We start from the raw sequence: 22,000 nt of genomic DNA on the forward strand, positions 1-22,000 counted from the left end.
TTGAATTAGAACTTCCATTCAGATTAAGATATTTCTGGATCCTGATTTTGCCATTCAGTCTATGCGGTGTCCTTCACTGGCTTTATGGCATGTGCAGATCTGACCTTCCATTTTTTTTCAATTAAATCATGGGTGAATGTGTTAAACAAAGACTGGGCTAACCTGCAAGTATAGCAAAGTACCTGCAGAGATCTCCTGCACATTTGCCTCTATCCATGAATTAGAGCCTTTGATTTATGATCATTTAATGAACTAATCCACCTAATTTGACATGAGGAAAGTTTAACAAAGGCTTTGCCACAATCCAAACATACTATTTCCCCCATGTTGGCTCATGTGTGAGTCTAACAACTTCCAGACAGGGATGTGGCTTTAACCTGATCTCCAATTAATTGGGTTCTGTTCTCTGGCATCACAGCTTCCTGTGTGATGCAGTCACAGTGATCAGGGTTTCCTGTGTGACATAGTCACGACCAACCCCTAGCTCTTTCCCTTGTGGAATTTACCCTTCTATCCTTTATACAATACATTTTAAGTGTAGTGTTTTCTGTATCGAAAATAGCCAGCAAGTCCTCCTACATATTTTCCAATTCAAATTCCTTTTGTTGGGAGTTTAGGGGGGGAAAAAAGATAGGTGAATGTAAATGATTATGATTAAAATCTTTGATTCTTTAGTCACCTCTAGGCCCAATGATGACTCTTCACAATGCTGAATTTTTAGATTATTCACTTTTGATAGTCTTTTTGAACCTGATAGGTATTTATGAGTAATAAATTTTTAGGGTTATAGGTGAATTTTTGTTTCTTTTTGTTTATCTAAATAATCTAAACTTAATTTTTATAAAGAATATATTTTTTAAGATTTTTATATTTATTTGAGAGAGAGAAAGAGAGAAAGCAAGCACATGGGAGTGGGGGAAGGGGCAGAGGGAGAGGAAGAGAGAATCCTCAAGCAGACTCACCCCTGAGTGCAGAGCCCCACAGGGTGCTTGATCTCAGGACCCAGAACCCTGAGCCAAAATCAAGAGCAGGCGCTTAACCAACTGAGCCACCCAGGCATCCCAAGAATATTTTTTTGAATGAAGAAAAAAATAATACAGTTTCTAAGAACCTCCCTCCCCACAGCTTGCAAGGGCAGTAGCAATTTTGCAGGGCCTAGCATGGCCAGAGAGAGGAAGAAACATGGTCTCATCCTCTGTCCCAGGCCTCCTAAGAATCAACTTTGGCCCAGCTGACTGTGAACTTGAGGACTGAAGGCAAGGGAGCACCTGGACACAGGCGAGTGTTGTGAGGGCTTCAAGTATAAGGAGACTTTTAGGGAGAGCACTGGAGTCTCCCAGTACGGCCCTTTCACTGAAAAGACCAGCTGTGTTTTAAGGGGTAGAACAGGATCCCTCTGACTGTGCTGAGAAACTCCCCGTGCACCCTATAGCCAATGTGGTTTGACAATAAGATGAGCAAGGTCAATGAAATTTCTGGATTCTACTACCATCTGAGTTATAGAGGTACAAGGGAACTTGGAACAAACTGATCCTTAATTTTTCACTTCAAGTTTTTCATTAATAAAAAGAGATAATAACGTTGCCTGGTGGTCCCTGAAATGTCTAAGGAAATTGGTGTCAGTCTCTCAGGTTACTCTAAGGAAGGCTGAATTATGGACCCTCAAAGAGCCAATGTGGAGACATTGTGTGAGACTGAGCTAATTGCCTATAAATAATAAGAACTGATTAGTAGTTCATATTTTTAAGTTTTTACTGTGTGCCAGCACTGCTCTAAGCACTTTACATGAATTATAACATTTTGTTCTCAAAATAAGCCTGTGAGGCAGGTACTGTTATTCTCTCCATTCTACAGCTAGGAAACTAGGACACAAAGAGGCTAAGCCATCACCACGATGCATACCGAGAGAATGTGAGAGCCAGACTGGAAGCCCTACAATCTGGTTCTACAGTTCATGCTCCAAGCCTCTACTACCCTGGCAAAGCAGTCACGCAGAATTCTCTAATGGATTCACAGCCAATCAAGTTCATGAACTTGCATACAAATGGGTGCATATACATTGACACTGATCATTTTATCTTTTTTAAAAAATATTTTATTTATTTATTCATGAGAGACACAGATAGAGAGAGAGGCAGAGACACAGGCAGAGGAAGAAGCAGGCCCCATGCAGGGAGCCCAATGTGGGACTCGATTCCGGGACTCCAGGATCACACCCTGGGCCAAAGGCAGGCGCCAAACCTCTGAGCCACCCAGGGATCCCCTCATTTTATCATTTTAATCTGATTTGTCCTCTGCTACTGATTATTCACAACCACAAGGATTAAAATAGCAAGGATAGATTGGGGAAACTGACTGAACAATGATCTGCTGTCCCTTGTGGGAGATGTAAGACTGAAAATATGCTAAAGAATGTTCCATACAGTAAGCACCCTAGGTAGAAAAAGGGGGTACTAGCTTTAAAATACTTACCCCAGTAAACAATCTGGTGGGAATCCTAATATCCTCTCCTATGCCTCCTCCTCCCCATGATCTCAGAAACACAGAGGCTAATCATTTTCACAGCCACCTGTCTAACTACACCTGCCCGAGAAAACTGGTGCCTCATCCTTTGCCCAAGACCTCTGCATCTAGAAGCTCACATATCCTAGACCTATTCAGAGCCCAGGAAAAGGCTCCAGAATTTTTGAATGATAGAGCAGAAGCATGAAGAGACATAGGCACAGAATCTGAACAGGTATAGAATGAAAGAACCCAGTGAATTACAGAGCAGAATCACCCTCTTTTTTTAAGAGGATAAAACTGAAGCCAGATTGGTGAAGCCATTTGCTTTAAATCACACAGCTAGTTAATGCCATATTCATCTTTGTTTCCCTGGAAGTAGAGCTTAGAAGGTGCTCAGTAAATGTTTAATTAATTGTGTGAGTTTAGAGAGATCACTAAACCTCTCTGGCCTCAGTTTTATCATCTATGAAATATGGAAAATAATACCTCCTCCAGATGACCTGAAGAATTATAGTGAGGTGAGGCTCAAATAAAAATTATCTTCCCCTCCTCTCATGTACCACACAGCCTTTCCTCCAAAGGAAATCACTAGGAGAAGAAAGAGGCACTTGGTCATTCCTCTCCCCTTTCCCTCCTCTGTCTTAAGGATTTTGAAACAGAGCAGCATGGTGACTGAGCCAAGACCAGATGTTGACTTAAGCTGGGGTAGGAAACTGGAGAGGAAAATCTGTTAAGGGACATGGTGGAGTCTTGTTTTCAATGTCTTTCTTTTTTAATCAATTGAATTTGATTCCTACAACAGAGAGTAAATTAAGTGTAAAATAGTTGTGTTCTATTATCTACTACTTTAGAGATCACCTGGATCAGCCATTTTATTTTAGAGACAAGAACCTGAACATAAAGATGAAAACTGCCCCAGTCACACAGCTTGTTAAGACCATGTTTCCTGACTTCTGCTCATTTCATTACATGGTCACCCGTACATGTGGCTTCCGGAAGGGATGGCATTGTCCTTGGCAAGCCTCGGGCCTGCTCTGAACTGCTGGTGCCTACAGCCATTGTATGGTTAGTTGTATCTGGATAAGTGATGAATGTCTGGACCACCCAGGCCCCTTCCCATGCTTGCTTTTTTTTTTTTTTTTTTTAAAGAGTTTATCTCAGGGTCCCTGGGGGCCTCCTCATTACAAATCCAGCAGCCTCAGTTCTTTCCTCCTCCCTGACTCATAGGAAGGGACTGCTTGACCTTGTTCATCCTTGTCTAAATGCTCACAGCTTTTGATCTCTGTGATGCTCTACCCTCTCCTTTCTTGTGCCTCTCTGACCACTCTTTCCCTGGAGTGCCTTCTCCCGCCCATCCTGGAGGTGGGCAGAGAGTCCAATGGCTTTGGCAATTATCCTGAGGCAGAGGCCCCCTTTACCTGACTTCAGGCTTGCCCTCTCTTCTGATCTTCATAAGTACTTCCACATTAATACACCTCTACCAATCCCACCCCAACTCAACAGTTCAATGAACATGTGGCCCTCTTGCCCCCAGCACTCCCTCCCTGACTCCCCACTTCCACACTAGCATCATCTTTCCACAGTTCCTGATCTAGAAACATCACATTCATCTTCACTCCTTCCTCTCTTCTGGCCCCGGTCCAATCTGTTCAAAGTCCTTCCTGTAGGTCTTACATTGGTCACGTTTCTCAATGGATCCCATTCCCTATTCTTGCTGCCACAGTTCTATTTCTGGCATTCTAGATATAACCTTTCTTCTACTCAATCTATTCTGCATACTATTCTAGAATTGTCTTCCTAAAGCCCAGATATTATTAGGAACTGCACTACTCAGTAATCATCAATGGCTGCTCCACAGTGCTCACCAAAGTCAATCCAAATTCCTGGGTCTTGTTATATTAGCCAGTGTTCACCAGAGAAACAGAATCAATAGGATATATATAGAGGGAGAAAGAGAGGGTTTATGCATGTTTATATGATACACATAATAGGATTTATATATTTATATGTATGTGTATTTATGTAAAATACTTGTGTTTGTGTGTATATATATGTATGTTATATATATATGATATATATATACATATATATATATGGAGAGAGAGAGATTTATTAAAAGGAATTGGCTCTCATAATTATGGAGGTGGGCAAGTCTCAAGATCTGCAGGATGAATTGGCAGGTTGGTAACCCAGGAAAGCAGATGGTTTAGTTCTGGTCTCAATCTGAAGGTCTAAGAACCAGAAGAGCTGGTGATGGTGGGTTCCCATGTAAAGGCCATCAGGTTCAAGACCCAAGAAGTGCCAATATTTCAGTTCAAGCCCCAAAGCAGGAAAAAAAGCCAATGTCCCAGTTCAAGGGCAGTCAGGCAGGGAGAGATTCCCTCTTACTTATGGGAAGGATAACTTTTTTGTACTACTCAGGCCTTCAACTGATTGGAAGAGGTCCACTGACATTAGGAAGGGCAATCTGCTTTACATAATTTATTTTATTTTATTTTTTAAAGATTTTTATTTATTTATTCATAAGAGAGAAAGAGAGAGAGGCAGAGACACAGGCAGAGGGAGAAGCAGGTTCCATGCAGGAAGCCCGATGTGGTACTTGATCCCAGGTCTCCAGGATCATACCCTGGGCTGAAGGCGGTACTAAACTGCTGGGCCACTGGGGCTGCCCTACATAATCTTCCTATTTAAATATGAACTCCATCCAAAAACTCCACAGAAACATCCAGAATAATATTTGACCAAATATCTGGGCACCCCATGGTCCAGTCAAGTTGACATATAAAATTAATCATCACATTGACATTACAGACGTTTTACAACATGTCTTCATCAAACCTTCAACAGGTTCTAGAACACTCAATGTGCGCTAGGCACTATGCTAGATGCCTAACACATTAGAGTCAACCCTCAAACAACACGGTTTGAACTGCACAGGCCCACTTATACATGGATTTTTTTTTAATTTTTTTTTTATTTTTTTTTATTGGTGTTCAATTTACTAACATACAGAATAACACCCAGTGCCCGTCACCCATTCACTCCCACCACCCGCCCTCCTCCCCTTCTACCACCCCTAGTTCGTTTCCCAGAGTTAGCAGTCTTTACGTTCTTTCTCCCTTTCTGATATTTCCCACACATTTCTTCTCCCTTCCCTTATATTCCCTTTCACTATTATTTATATTCCCCAAATGAATGAGAACATATAATGTTTGTCCTTCTCCGACTGACTTACTTCACTCAGCATAATACCCTCCAGTTCCATCCACGTTAAAGCAAATGGTGGGTATTTGTCATTTCTAATAGCTGAGTAATGGGAGAAGATATTTGCAAATGACATATCGGATTTTTTTTTATGGGTACAGTACTATAAATGTATTTCTCTTCCTTATGGTTTTCCTAATAACATTTTTTCTCTAACTTACTATATTTTAAGAAGACAGTATATAATAATATAACAAATAAAATATGTGTTAATCAACTATTTATGTTCTCTGTAAGGCTTCCAGTCAACACCAGGCTATTAATAGTTAAGTTTTTGAGGAAACAAAAGTTATACACAGATTTTTTACTGTGTTTGGGGTCAGTCAGCACCCCTAATTCCCACATTGTTCAGGGGTCGACTGTATTATTACATGTAAATTAAATACTATAACTTCAAAGTCAGAAATTCTATTGTGGGTGTGGGTGTGTGTGTTCTAATACTTTGAACCCACAGCAAAATGTAATCAGAATGGAGTGGATTTTAAGTTCCATATTTGAAAGGAACATTAGGTGATTAGGCAATATAAACAGATTATAGAAACTATTCATAACTAACACTTTTGAGCACTTACTGTGTACCATTAGTGGGTTAAGTGTTTATGTGAGTTGGCTTACTTCAATGTCACAAGAAACCAATGAGTCATTATTATGGCTCATTTACAAAAGTCATTTTATGAAGACAAAACTGAGAACTAAAAAGGGACTTACCTAATGTCAGACTAGGAAGTAGGGAAGCCAACAGGAACACAGGTGTGTCTGACTTGCAAGCCTCTGCACTTAACCTTTACACTATACTGCCTGATTAGTAACAGCTTGCAAGAGGTGTCATTATTCCATCTCCTTTGCCCCTTACAACTTCATTCTCCTGTTTGCATGACACCAAGGGACTAGAAATTGCATACCTGAAGTATAAAACATGGGATTCTAACAAAATTCCAAACTTGTTTTGATAGTGTCAATGGAAAACATCGCCAGTCTCATGACAAAACAACGCCAAGGCTCTTGTTCTGATGTACTTGTGCTGGATTCAAATCCAGTCTATAACAATGGTATTAACCTCTGCTGGAATGTCACATCTCAGATCACAAAGCACTTTCCCACACCCCGAACTCTCACTGTGACCCTGAAAGGTATAACTGTCTTTACTGTTAAAAATAAATAAACTGAAGCTCATTGAGGTAGAGACTTGCTCAAGCTCACACTCCTTGTAAGTAGGCAGTTTTTTGACTACTCCATGCTGCCTTTTAATAACACCACTTATTCTTGGATGCGAGTCATCCTTTCATAAATCTCGTTGTACAAAGCTTTGTATGATATCGGGAACAGTTACTGGACTAGAACCACATAAAATGGTCACTGCATAGGTTCATTAATTGCAGAGGATTTGCTGAATCCAGAGGTCTTCCCAGAGTATAGGATAGATTGGCTGAGGCATTTGTGTGTGAAAGGATTTGCTGTACTCCAATTTCACCGGAATGTTTAGCCATTACTGTAAATTCTGCTTCAGAGAGAGGGTCTACCTTAAGCCATGTTGTAGCTGTTTCTCTGCAGCTGGCATTCCAGAGCAAACCTGAGATCAGAGGAGTTTCTCTTTGGATTTAGAGACAGAGAAGACAGGCTAGGAGCCCACACATCAATCTGCCCATCCTTCCCCAGCAGGTAGTGCTGTGCTGAGACAGGCAGCCTCTGCTATTCTTGATCAAATGTGCCCACCTGGCTGTCATTACCCAGGGCCACAGTCACCGACTGGGAGGACAGGCCAGACTTTCCAAGAACCAAAAGCACCTCAGGGCTACAGCAGCCTCCTCTGAAGGGAGGAACCACAGTTCCCATCAGGATAGCTGGGGAGGGGGACAGGGAAAGGCTCCTGGAGCCTCTAATCATGTTCTAGATGCCCTTGGGCCAACTGACACATACCCTATCCATCAGAACTGCTCACCCAGAGAAAATGATCAATGACAAGCAGCCCACGCTCAGACCATGTGACAGCAAAATGATTCCAGGTGCAAATGGGCTATAGCCACACAGGCAGGGTCTGCTCTCAGCACTCACAGGATGTGGCACAGGATGGAGGTGCTAAAGGATTCCCCACCAACACACACACACACACACACACACACACACACACACACACACACACACAGTCTCTCTCTCTCTCTCTCTCCCTCTCCCTCTCTCTCTCTCTCTCCTTATGTCATGGTTACCAAGGCAACACAACATGAGTCATCAAATCTCAAGGTGGATTAGCAGAACAGGAAAAAGGCTTTTGTTTGTTTGTTTAAAGCTTTTTCCCTTCTTTCTTCCTAATAGCTTGGTCTGATGTTAATATCCAAGCACCCCTCTTACCCTCAGAAATCCTAAAATCAGTGTATTTAGCTTGTTTAATCTTAGAAAGCAATGCATTTTTTTTTCATATTGGGTGGTGTGGGGTGGAGGGGTGGAAACCAGGGCTCAGCAATAATGCTGTGATTGCTAGAGTGGAAATGATTATTGGAACTATTAGAGTGATAACTTAGAGCTGTATGCCCTCTGCACTGAGGGTCAGCACTGCTGTCCTGGAGACCCACCCCCGACAGGTGTTAGGTCTTCTCGGAGAAGCCCACCCCACAGCCCCAGAGTGAGCAGGCTCTTCTCAAGCACGAAATGGCCTGTCAGGGTGCAGCATGCCTGCGGCCTTTCTATTTTGGGTCTTGAAGACGCCGCACAGCTCATTGGTTGTGTATGCAGAACAGGGAGGTCTTTCTAGGACCACACACTGAGGGGCCTTTAGCAGCAAGAACCAAGAGAAATGAGATGGCAAGTCACGCGGGCAACACTGAACACCGAGGAGTAAAGCCACTCCCCTGGCCTGAGCTTAGACACCCTCCTCTCAGATCCAGCCTGGGTCTCATTACATCCCGGAGAGGCCTCCAGTGACTGATGTGGATGCGGGCCCTTGGCCAGGTGGGGAGCCCAGCACCAGGTGCTGGACCTGCCTTGTATGATCAGTAGTAGAAGTCACTGCTGTCAGTTCAAGTTGTGAGGAATTCCCAGGCAAAAGCCAGTGCTTTGAACCCAGAGAAGGACCAAAGATGGTGTTTTAGGTGCCAAGAAACTTGACCTCTGCCTTCCCTTCCTCCTTAGCTCAAAGTTCCACATAGGCTTTCATTCAGGGCTTGTTTGTTCGTTTGTTTAAAGATTTTATTTATTTATTCATGAGAGATACGGACAGAGAGGTAGAGACCTAGGCAGAGGGAGAAGCAGGCTCCCTGTGGGGAACGCGATGAGGAACTCGATCCCAGGACCCCCAGATCACAACCTGAGCCAAAGGCAGATGCTCAACCACTGAACCACCCAGGCGTCACCCCAAGCTAGTTTTTTGGTAAAGTGGAGCTCCTTGAGCTGGCAAGTTCAGCCGAAGGTAAATGCTATCTGATGGCAGGACAGAAGAAACACAGACAATTCCATTTTGGTTCACCTCTTCCCACCTACAATGTAAACAGCAGCTGTCAAGACTTTTCATCACAGACTGTTGTGCAAATCCTAATAGGAACCAGGAAAAGTACTTCTGGAGCAGGATGATCCCTAGTTTGAAATCTTTAGTCACTAGGGCAGCAAAGCATTATTTACAGAGTGCTGGGATGAGGAATGGGCTTTGTTTTAGAGGATATTTTTAAAATACTATTTATTTTCATCTTTTCTCTCTAGCTTCCAAATGTATCATAGGCTGGCAGCTGGGCCCATGTTGAGAAGAGCTGCCTCTCAGGGTGCACGATGAGAGAAGGCAAAAGGTTTGCTGACATTAATGTCCACGATGTCAACAACAACCCTTGCTTCCAATCGCATTTCCCGGAAAATCCAGGCCAGAAAGGGCAGGGGGAGCAGGTCTCTGTATCCTTTCTCATCAGCTTCCTCTGCCCCTTTCAGCAGCCCTGCCCTCAATCCCCTTTCAACCCACTGGCATAGTAACTGCTCACCTCTTGGGCTGTTCTGTGAGACTGGACCAAAGCTAGGCTAACATACTTGGCTATACACCCACAGATAACTCACAGGTAGCATTTGGAAGACTTCTAAAGGGATTTTTAGAGAGCGTCCCATTGCCCTAATTTTAGATGATGAAAAACAAGACTGAGAGGTGAAGTGACTTGCCTGAGGTCACACAGCATCCTGGTGGCAAGGGACTAGAATTTGAGCTTCCTGCCTTCAAAATCAGTTAGCCCTGGAACCAAAAGAAGGTTCAAGGGAGAGAGAAGGCTCCCTCAAATCCCCTCCTGATAGAAGCATTATCTTCTCTACCTCATTATTATTAACAAGGACAAAGAGACATTGGGGATGGAATGTATCTTTTAATGTTTTAAACGAACAAAACTTTAGTATAAATTAATAGATCTATTAATTAAATCAACTCCGTGAATAGAGGCCCTTGTGAAGGGAGAGCCCAGTGTCCAGGATAGAGGCTAAAAACCAAAGGACAAAGGACCTTGTAGACAAATGTCACTTATAGCTAGCCCCCTAATCTTGAATACAGAGAGTGGTGGAAAACATCCAGAACTCACGGCTTGATTGCATGCATGGATCCAGCTACTCAGCAGTGAGGACATTTCGAGACCACTCTCCATCTTGCCTCCAGTTGGCCAGTGTGACCTTGGCTGAGCCTCCGGAAGTGTGAGCTGCAGAGCCTCTGGTCTGCTGAAAAGCGCTCTCCCATCCCCACCGAGGGAAATTAGCTGACCTTCACCTTTTGAAATTACCTGCTGCTGCTCTTGGCTCAGCGCTGTTTCCCCTGCACTGGCTCCCAGCATCCTGACATTTCCATTCACAGTTGCTCTCACCGGCCTCATTTCCTGCCTCTCTGAAAAGGTCTCTCTGACCACCTCTGAATCAAAAATAAAAATGCTAAATTATACTTATCCTAACATGGTGAAAATCTCGACTAATCTGAGCCCAATCATCTGAAGGCTTGAATAGGTGGATTTTCGTGGGCTGTTATCACATTCAATTTTCCAAAGGGGAATCATTCAGTCTTGTAGAACCGTTTGAAACTATTTTGCTCTGCGAAAACCCCCACAGAGTCACAAATGTCAACGACTATCCCTGGCCACACATGTCAGAATCATAGTGAGGTGCTACCACTAAATTTTTGAACTTATTGGCAATGCCCTTGACATCAGTGCACCCGGGATAATTCCAGCAAGGAGGCTCCCTGGTTGGGAAACTTGCTTCTCCATACAGTGGGTCTGACTTCCTTTCCCTTCCTTTCTCTCCAATCTTTCCGATCCAGATCTCCAAACGTGATGTCAGAATCTATACCTGGTGCAGATATTCTTAACTTTGCACCAGGCCCTAACCCAAATGGTTCATTCCGCCTATATATGACTCATCTCACTTTGGTGGATTCCTGTAACTTCCAACCATTTTTTTTTTCTATATGTAACTTAAAATGCCTTTTCTCCTCCTGAAGCTGCCTTCGGGCTGCTTCTGGAATTATCTATTTCTTTTTCAACTCTGCCCATCAGCATGCCACTGATTCCTCCCCAAGCTGCAGCATGGCTAGAGGCTCCTTTTTGAAAATCTCCCTCTCAAAGCCAAAGCGGAAGAATAGGGATGTTTGAACATTCCTGGGGATTTGGAGAATAGAGAGGAGCTTCCAGTGCTTGGCGGAGCCTATGAAGAAGGGCTGAATAAAGTTCAGGTGGTTCCTGAAGGAAGGCAGGTTGGGGCACTGGGTGCTGCGTTGAGAAGTAATTGTAGTTTACATGCTTCCTAATGACCTGGCATTACAGGCTGCACTCTGCTGCTCAGCATCTGCTTCTAGCAGCCAGGGTTTGTATCTACCTGCAGCCTGCATTCCAGAAAGAATGCCCTGTACTGATAACAGACCATGAAAGTGCAGCTTTATGAATTACCTTTGATTTTTAAAGGATATCATAAATTCAACTTTTGAGTAAATAGAAGACAATGGAGCATACAGTACAACGGGCAGGCCCCAGAGTCAGCCTAACCTGGATTCAGATTCTAGCTCAAACACTTTACAAATATTTGTGTGGCCTTGGACAAATTATCTTAATTTGCTAAAGATCTCAATTTCCTCATCAGTAAAATGTGAATAAAAATAAGTATTTTATAGAATTGTATAGATTACTTAAAAGGTAAAAGCAACAATAAAAACTGAGTTAGCATCTGAGGTGAATTTATTTGTGCCAGGCTCTACTCTCAGGAACTTTACATATAGTCAATCATTTTGTCCTTCTCCTTACCCTAAGAGATTACTATTAATTATTATTAATATTGGCACTATTATTACTCTCATCTTCCCCAGATGAGGAAACTGAGCCACAGACAGATTAAGTAGCTCACCCAATGTCCAGCAACAGCCTCAGACACTGACAACCTGGGAGAAATGGTCAGACTCTAGGCCTTAGACCCTCCTTCACTTGAGAGGCAGTGGGATCAGCAGAGGCCTTAGTCTTCATTTCTCCCCACCTCTCAATTTAACACCCTTGTTGGGGGAGACCAGATGGGCAAGTTGCTCAGATACTTGTGCCTAAGGGTTGTCCCAGAGCCCCAGACAAGGCCCAGAATCAAGAGGGTGTCCCACCAAGCAGGTCCTGCCTACTGGTCAACAGGGTAGCTCTTTCACATGACACCAGGATTCTGGATGACTCAAATTTTTGTATACAGATGAGGGACTGCAAAAATTTTTGCCCAGGACCACACAGCCCAGAGCAGGCCTGCAAGGTCCCACTGCTAAGAAGTGGTGGGTCTGAGATGGGATCTGGGGACAGTCTGCCTCCAGCCCCTGGCTCTCCAAGTGCAGGACCAGCTCATAGCAAACATACCATACAGTGGAGTTATGATTAGATTTGAAATGCCCTGAGTAATTTGAGCTAAAAAGAATCCTATGGGAAAGAAAATTTGTAAAATAAATGTGGTTTTGCCTTTGTTCTTAATTCAGGGTTTATGAAAGGAAGCCCACTTGTAAATAATTAGGGATGAGAGCTGCTGACTTAGCCAGGGGTTTTCTTCCCAGGCTCTTGGACTTTCAGTGAGAGGAAGAAGGCAGGACAATGAAGAATGTGTCTGGTCTTTGCCTAGGTTCCTGGTAGGGAACTTCCCTATGATAGGAAAGTCTGTTACCCATGGTGGGCCTCTGGGACTACATTGGAGCTTATGCTGATGAGGTGACTCCTAGTGAGCTTCTAGAAAGTTGCAGGATAGCATGCAGCCATGCCAGAAAGACCACCCACGTGACTTGAGAATTGGGGAAGGGGGTGGAGGAGAACCTAGAGAATAACTTCAACCATAAGACCAATGACTGGATCAATCATACCTACATAATAAAATCCTCATAAAAATTCTGGACACAAAGGCTCAGTTGAGCTTTCCCTATTGCTGATCATATGTTGATGTGTCCAGCTGATGAATCATCCTGATAGACTCATGTTTGGGACCCCTCCAGACTTTGTCACATGTACCCCTTCATTTGGCTTGGTCTTTCTTTGTACAATCAAACTGTAATTATAAGGCTAGCACTTTCCTGACAGTTTCGTAAGTGAATGAAACTGTGGTGGTAGTGAGAAGCCCCCGCATTTGCAGCCAGCTGGTCAGAAGTGTGGGTGGCCTGGAAACCCCGGAGCTTGTGACTGTGGTCTGACATGAGAGGCATCTTGTGGGGGACTGTGCCCCAACCTGTGACTTCTGTACTAACTCTGTGGAGCTATGCCAGGGCAGGGCAAGGATGAAAAGGGCAATGAGACAGCATGACCATGTGTTTTATTTTTAAAGATCCTCTCCCCCTAGCTCAGCCTTTCCAAGCATTGTCCTTTTTTTTTTTTTTTTAGACCTTATTTATTTATTCTTGAGAATAAAGAGAGAGAGGCAGAGACACAGGCAGAGGGAGAAGCAGGCTCCCTGTGGGGAGCCTGATACGGGACTTGATTCCAGAACTCCAGGATCATGACCTGAGCCAAAGGCAGATGCTCAACCACTGAGCCACCCAGGTGCCCCTCAAGCATTGTCCTTTATCCCTGCTCAACACCACTCTACTGCCATAGCTCACAGGCCATGTCTGAAACCCAACAATGTCCTCTCCCAAATCTCTGAGTGTTTTTTATTCATAAGACTCAGTTATTATCTGATGAATGGAGGGGGGCAGGATTAAGCAAATTATAAACAATCACCATGATACATCCCATACCTGCATTTATACTCTCTTCCAGGGACCTCAAATATTTGACACAGGTGGTCCTTGAGGCATTTAAAATAGGATGAAATTTGTTTTCTCTAAATATAGATTAGGCTAGGGAACTTTCTTTCCATGAACCTATGGTCTTCAGAAGTTTGTGATGCAATAGAAAGAGCGTCAAATTGGAGACAAATGCCTGAACCTGGGTCGTCTCAGGGGCTGAGAAGGTGAGCCAGACAGGTGAGGCCTGGGCTCATCAGACCCCATCCCAATCTTCTGGGGTTCAGAACAGGGCTTCAAGTTCAATGGGAAGAGGAGTGGAGTGTAAAACTGGAACTGGAGGAGAGACCCAATCAAACAGGCTGGAAGAAGACTCAGATCTGATGGGCACACCATTGCCAGCACTTACTCTAGGTGCCCAGGCCAGCAAATTATGTCAGATCCTATTGCTCTGGGCTTCTTACATGCATCCCAGATGAATGCTCCTAGACCAGGAAGGGAGAAGATGTGAGTAGTTAATATGTTTTCATCAAATGAATTAATGGCTTTTGTACATCCAGTTGCCAAAACCTTCGGCAGACAACATCTGATGCTGGAATGTATCTCAAACAAGTTACACCTGACAGTCACCATACCTTTTAAAGTGATAGCACCCTGACACCCCAAACTTCCTGTTGACTTTAATCAACTGAGGGCATTTGAATAAGCCTACAATGTAGGAGAGGACATGGAAGTATATCCAAGGACCCAAGCCATAATGATGCCTACTAGTTCGGGGCTGATGAGCAAAGAAGTAATAAAGAGGGAAAACCTAGCAGCTCTTCCACCCTCCCTCCTTCTCTCAACACCATCCTGTCTTCTCTACTTGCTATTATAGCTCTTTTAAAAAACGATTCCTTTTTTCACATTGTTTTCCGATAAACCAAACACTTCAAGGGTCTGCAGTCTTTGAGTGTCCCTTCAAAGCCCACTTCACACCTGCATTTCCCAAAATCCATGATGCCAGTAAATGTTACATCAATTGTAGCAGGTTTTGGTTACTCCTATAAATTAAGACTTACAATGAGCAGATCTCATTAAAATGTTACCACAGCACCAAATTCCAGCCAAATGGACACAAGCCCAATGCCCTTGTCATACAATTCTAAGTCTTATATGGAAGCAAACATGTATTTTGTCAGAAATTAGGAGGAGAAAGAGATGAATGGGAACTGCTGGAATGCACATCAGAGGCATTTCCAAGTATCCATGATGGCCACTGGCTACATCGATCGGATAATGACAAGATCTGGTTGGAATCCAAATGAGAAGCCACTCAGCGGAGGCAGAAAGTAAAAGGAGTAGTTAATTTTTATGAACCTGTTGGCTGGTGCTTGATGTTAATATTTCATGGTGTCAAGCTTGTCTTCTTTTTTATCTTAAACTCAAAATGAAGAACTATGACTGGCTCTGGAGTATAATCCTGGTAAGAGCATGCAGCGTTTCCACATTATGCTCCCTCCTCCATACTAGCCTTGTTCATGACTGCACAGCATTTGTTGAACTGTCTTCTGATCCTGTCAAGCTGTTACAAGTTGAATTTTTGAAACATGCAACAATTTCAAGGATTAAAACAAATCACCCCACTGCTAAATATTAGCTCTCTCTTCTTAGGCAACAGCATGTGGGGGTCTCACTTAGGGACTGAGAATAAATGTGGACCATGGCCCTGCATGAAGCCATCTTGTTCTTTTCCATTCTATTTTTCCTCACCATCCCTGGTTTCTCGGTTGAGCTTATGATCTGGTTGCTAGGTCAGCAGAAGGTGAATGGTTTCCTGCGTGGGTGAGACAGAGTGGTTGCAAAATACGTATCTTGCCTCAACTCACCAACTGGTGCCCCAGCTGTCAGGGGAACACAGCATATTGGAGGCTATGATTCAAGAAGGAGCACCAGGTGAAATGCATTGTCAAGCACAGTTATTAAATGTTGAGGCTGCTCAGCAGCTACTTCAGCATCCAGTTTTTTTTTTTCTTCCAAGTAAAACTCTTCTATTGGCATTAGACTGAGGGTTTCCTAACATAATCACAGAGTCTTAAGTTGAAAGGGGGTATTTGGAGCAGCCCCTACTCTTTAGAGATGAGGGATCTAATGTCTAGAGTATGCAGGGCAGTGTGGGGATTTTTAAATTTTTGTTTATTTATTTATTTATTTATTCATTCATTCATTCATTCACTCATTCATGAGAGACACACAGAGAGAGGTAGAGACACAGGCAGAGGAAGAAGCAGGCTCGCTGCAGGGAGCCCGATATGGGACTCGATCCCAGGACCCTGGGAACATCCTGAACTGAAGGCAGATACTCAACCACTGAGCCAGAGATCCAGCCAGGGATCCCGGATATTTTTATTTTTTATTTTTTGGTTGAGAGGGGCATGAAGAGGACCCTGATCTGGCCATAAAACTAGTACTGACATTTTCCAAGAAAATGGCTAATTGAATCATGACCACAAAGAGTACTTACAGTGTACGAGAGGGAAAGATTCAAACTTGACCACCCTAACATTTAGAGAAATGCATAGTATTGAAATAATTTGGATTAGTTCTCTAACAATGCCAAGGAACTGCTCCAATCACAAAGAAATGCACCAGGGATGGGGACAATATTTGATGGCTCCCTCTCTACCAACCTGGAAGCTTATAGTTTTAATTATCTTGAACCATATGCAATCATTAATTCATTTGATGAAAACATATTAACTACTCACAGTGTGATAGTCTAAGGAAAATGGTGTGAGTAAAGCATTTTATCTACCTTCAGAACCTTTCAAACATGCAAACATTGTTTCTCAATGTGAGGAACCCAAACAAATTTATTACAATGAGACAGTTTCACCTACAAGACAATGTGTGGCTGCCACACATACCCTAGTTTCTCCTTTTCTGTTTGGTAAGAGCCTTTAGTCATCAAAGTCACATAAAATTATTACAAATGGCAGGCATTTACTTTCAGACCCTAAATGATGGGAAGTAATAGTAAGGATCGGTCGTGGCACATTTTATGTGTGCAAAGTGTTTTACTGTCATATTTTATGGCTGGTTGGACGTAATAGCCGTGTGTGAGGTGGGCTGGGCCAACTTCTATTTCAGAGTCAGGACATGGTAGCAATCACCATACACATCAATATCTTCTTTGCATGCTATTTGCCTCGGGGCTTGAGAAAAAGGTTATCACATTTTTTTATTTCTTGGAATTTGCATCTGCATGTTTCACTTTGGTTCACCCAGCCTTTTTATAATGATTCAGACTCAAAACTCAAATTCTGAACTGCATGGGTCACATCCGTGAGTGGCTGCCAAGATGAGCCATGGCAGGTCTGACCCAACCCTCTTAGCCTGCATCATGATCAATAGCTATTACCATACTTCCACAGGAACTCCATCTCATTTGTCCCCATCACTTATCTTCCAAGGTCACAGAAATGATCCCTCTTGTCCCCATCCCCCTCCATCACTTTCTTGCAGGTAAGTGACCTTTGAAGTCCTTGTTTGCCTATCACCACCCATCCTTTTGGCCCAGCTTCCTTGGGCACTGTAGTCACAATGGAGGCACCAGGGACCAGCTCCAGGAAAGAGTGATCAGTTCCACCCCCAACCTCCAGTTTCTTCTGATAATCTATGAATTTGGACAGGCAGGAGTAAAGGTCTTGTAAACTCTCATGAACTCTTCTCTTTCCTCTCTCCATTCCTTCAGCAAGTATTCCTGAGCTCTGTGATTACTCTGAGGGTGACCTAATGACCAAGATAGGCTGTCCCTTGCCCATGAGAGAAGCACACATCCTAACAGGGAGCCCAGGAATATCAAAGGACACTTACCAGCCAAGGCTGTTGGTTCTATGAGAGTAATTGGGAGCTATGGTGCAGAAGTCATAGATACCTGCCTCAGGTCTGGTGTCTTAAGGAGGGCCACACTTTGCAGTTAGATTGGAAAGGTTAATGTATCTTTTACTAGGAGAGAGTTTAAGTCTCTCCATGGAAGGCCACGGGTGTGACCCAGGGGAATGAGAGTGGAGAGAGTGTCTTTACAGTTTAGGCATTAAGAGGGGAAAGGGGAGCTAGGCTTAAGTCCTGTTCAAGGATAAGAGGCACCTTTGGTTACTCCTGTAGGATGTCTCTTGACATATGATGGGCAGTTGAGCAAGGTTCAGACCCAGCAAAAATTACCCCCCTCCAAAAGCCTAAAAGGACGGGATGAGCTCCTTTACAAATAATTGCTAACAAACTCCACAGCTAGTCTCAGAGCTGCAAGGGGTGGGGGGTGGGGGGAGTTTAGGAAAAGGAATCAGGAAATAGCTCTTTGTTTAATTAGGTGTGTGGCCTTAGCCAGTCATTTGACCACTCTGGGCCTCACTGCCTATTTTAACTTATAGGATTAATAGTCCCTGCCCTATTCACTCAACAAGTCTGTTGGGAGGATAAAATCATATAATAAATATGAAAAGCTTAAGATATACAAAAATAAAGCCCATGCCTGTGTCCAATGCTGTTTCACTGTTCACTTGCTTCTGCTTCTAGGTTTAGCTCTCTACTCATCCACTGCTGAGTGTCTGGGGTGCTCCCTCATTTAGCCCACCCACTGTCAGACACTGCCCCCTCACTCACCATCCCACATCCCTTGATCAACAGCTGCTAATCATATGGCCATGGTTGAGTCATTGCTAGGACTGAACCGTGTCATGGCTAACACCATCCAAATATGCGAATGGCCCCTTCACTTTGAATCCATATTCCCCAAGTCTATTCTGAGACCGAGGCCAGTGGCACATGCTGGAAAAGGAAAATCTTTGTCTCTGGATGCCACAGGCCCGGGGTTATCTCTCTGCACCCAGTAGCATTCTGCTAGCTGAAACCTATCTGTCTTTCGTCCTGAAGATGATCTGGTGCTCCCACTGCATGTGCTTGGGCCTGTTTCAACAATGCTTCCATGCTCTGGTCTCTCCTTGAGCAGGGATATGCAGGGAATCTAAACCAACTGGCCCTTTAACATGACAATATGACCTTGACTGTGCTCTGATTGGCTGAACTAACTGCCTAGCACTTTACTAGCTCAGTAAATGCTTGTCAAATGAATGATTAGGCTTTGTATTGGGTTGAATGGTGTCTCCCCCCCAAATTTATAAGTGCAAGTTCTAACCTCCAGTACCTCAGAATGTAATTGCATTTGGAGGAAGGTCTTTAGACTTAATCAAGTTAAAATGAGATCTTTATGATCTCATCCAATATGACTGGCAATCCCTACAAGAAGAGGTCTGGACACAGGACACGCATGTGTGTACAGATGTAAAATGGTGTGAAGATGCAGGGAGCAGACAGCTGTCCACAAGCCAAGGAGAGAGGCCTCAGAAGAAACCAACACTGTCAATACCTTGATCTTGGATGTCCAGCCTTCTGAACTGTGAGAAAATAAATTTCTGCTGTAGAAGCCACTCTGCCTATGGCATCTTGTTATGGAGCCCCCAGCAAACAAATACAAACCTGATTAAGAACATGTAAAAATAGCTATCACAGAATGGCCATCAGTTGTGTGAAATTTAGAGCTTCATCAGTAAGTATGTGACTTGCCTGAAGTGGGGAAGGTGTTTAGGGGGCCATCCTTCTTTCTTGGACAACTCTGTGGGCCCACCAGGAGGCCTCAGAAATGAATAATCAATAGCGTGGAAAACAGACTTTCCTAACAGCAAGGCAGGGGCTGCTGTATCTAGGAGACCTCTGTATTATATTACAAGCACATATTATGTTTCCATTTTACAGAAAGGGGACCTGGATCATACAATGGATCTGAAGTCAATTTCCAATGGAATCACAGCTGCACATTTTCCAACCACAACATGCCCTCACTGATCTTTGCTCCCTCTCCTTTCTCATTTCTGCTTGCTTTTCAGCAAACCCCAGAGCTTATCGTTACACATAACTATATAGAGATTTGGAAAGTGGGGAAGAATTGGAGGGGAAAGCCAGTATTTAGCAATAGAGAAACAATTGCCAAAGCACCTTTGCTGACGTAAGGCAAAAACTGAGAGCTCCACTGACTAATCATACCATGCCTCTCCTTACAGCTCTGAAGCTGGATTAAACAGAAGTAAACTACAATGGGTATGGAAGAGACTGTCCCCAGGGGTACAGATGACAGAACGAAGCATGCATACTGGGCAGATAACTGAAGGGACGCTCAGACGCCAGAGGAGACAAAGGCTCTGCCCTTTACCGACATGCAGGCTTTGCCGGCTGCTGGGCTTCCCTCCCGCACAGGGAGCCTGGCACCTATGCCTGCTCTCTGCCCCACTCCTGGTTTCTTTCCTGGGCTGAGGACACCAAACTGCTCCTTCTGGCATCTGCCTGACATGGTCCTGACCGTGGCCTCTGTCAGCAGGGTCCCACTTGTTCTCCTAACGTCCCCCATTTATCGAGACTTACTGAGCACCTGCTTTGTGCATGGCTGTAAAGAGTTCAAGCCTCATTCCCCAAGGCTGGACCTGAAGGAGAATTTCCCCTGAGCTGGCAAGGCTGGACTCTGTGGCTCCGCCCTCATCCCTGGAGATTTAGCTTCCTTGGTGGCTTCTGTCTGTGATCACTACTGCCACTCCTAACCCTGCTTCTTATGTGTACCCCAGTTCTCACACAGCTCCCAGGGCCACGCTGGGCCAGATCCTGGACTCCTCTGTCCAAAATCTTTGGGAACTTTCCCAAATCACTCTGTAGCTGACAAGACCCTGCCCAGTCTGCCTTCCTATTCTCTCTTTGATTTCATTCCTTGCACCTCTCTTTCTTTCTCTCTGGTTCCAGCCTGCTTTTTTGCCCTTGGAATGCTCCAGGCTTGTTCCTGCCTCAGAACCTTTGCACCTGCCCTTCCCTCTGACCACAACACCTCTTGCCAGGTGGTCTCATAGCTCACTTCTTCCCCTCCTTTGGGGCTTTGCTCAAATTCCATTCTCAGTGAGGCCCTTCCTGACTTCCAGTATTTAAAACTTTACCCCTCACTACCAGCACCCCTAATCTCCTTCTCTACTTAATTTTTTCCATTATGCTCTTGACCATCTGACATACCAAATATTTATTTATTCTTTGCCTCCCCTGACAAGAAGGTAAATCCGAGGAGAGTAGGAAATTTTTCCTCTCGGTTGCAGTGGCACCAGCACACAGAACAGCACCTGCCATCTGTTGAACCAATGAAGGGACTCAAAGTACAAGTCACTCACCGGAAAACTCATCGATGATGGTGGAATAAATATGGGAATGAATTCCTGTGTTCTTTCCTAAGTGACTCATTTGTACTTTACATATTTTAAAGCAACCATAGGTTCTTTACCCTCCCCGCACTGTGGATGGCTCTTGCTGCAGGACCGGCACTGGGCCCACTCTGATCACCTCATCCTTCTTCCTCAGGTCTCAAGAGGAGTAGTTTTCAGCAGGCAACTGTGGACACAGGAGACACCTGCATGGCTTTCCGCAGGCTCTCCTTACAGTGTGATAACTTCCACTCGCCTCCCTCACCCCCAATAACTGGTATACATTAGCATATGGTCATTATCATCTCTGCAGAAAAGGGTTTTTTTTTTTTTTAATACATTTTGTTTTCATTAGTTTTGCCAAGGAAAGATCATACTCTTAACATCATTGAATTTATACTGCTTCAGGTTACCAAAGAGAATGTGCACTGGAATCCTATATTTTTAAAATTTTTAAAAAGACTTACCTATTTTTATTTAGAGAAAGGGGGCGGAGGGGCCAAGAAGAGGGAGAGAGTCCTGAGCTGACTTCCCACTCAGCGCAGAGCTCCAGAGCCTGAAGCAGGGCTCGATCCTATGACCCTGAAATCATAACCTGAGCCAAAAGCAAGAGTCAGAGGCTCAGCTGACTATGCTACCCAGGAGCCCCTGGAATCCTATTTGTATAGTGTTCATGTGTATGCATATATATATTTATGTTTTCATATATTTTATATTTTGTTTATATATACATATTTATAAAGAATTAAATATACCAACGTGCTAATATTTGAAGGTGGTGAAAATACCATGATTTTTATTT

At 43.8% G+C, this 22,000-nt stretch overlaps 1 long non-coding RNA gene across 2 annotated transcripts in view; it reads left to right on the plus strand.

Annotated features, from left to right (window-relative positions):
• LOC140604777 (uncharacterized) overlaps nucleotides 1-21,210 on the plus strand; it is a 27,009-nt gene extending 5,799 nt beyond the window's left edge. The window contains exons 3-4 of one of the 2 annotated variants that reach the window (XR_012007591.1): nucleotides 9,457-9,539; nucleotides 20,029-21,210. This is a non-coding gene — a long non-coding RNA (uncharacterized lncRNA). The remainder of the gene's footprint in view (nucleotides 1-9,456; nucleotides 9,540-20,028) is intronic. The other variant, XR_012007592.1, reaches the window with a different exon arrangement.
• The last annotated feature ends 790 nt before the right edge of the window (nucleotides 21,211-22,000 follow it).

The sequence above is a fragment of the Canis lupus genome, chromosome 15, assembly GCF_048164855.1.
Source record: "Canis lupus baileyi chromosome 15, mCanLup2.hap1, whole genome shotgun sequence".
NCBI classification, from domain to species: domain Eukaryota; kingdom Metazoa; phylum Chordata; class Mammalia; order Carnivora; family Canidae; genus Canis; species Canis lupus.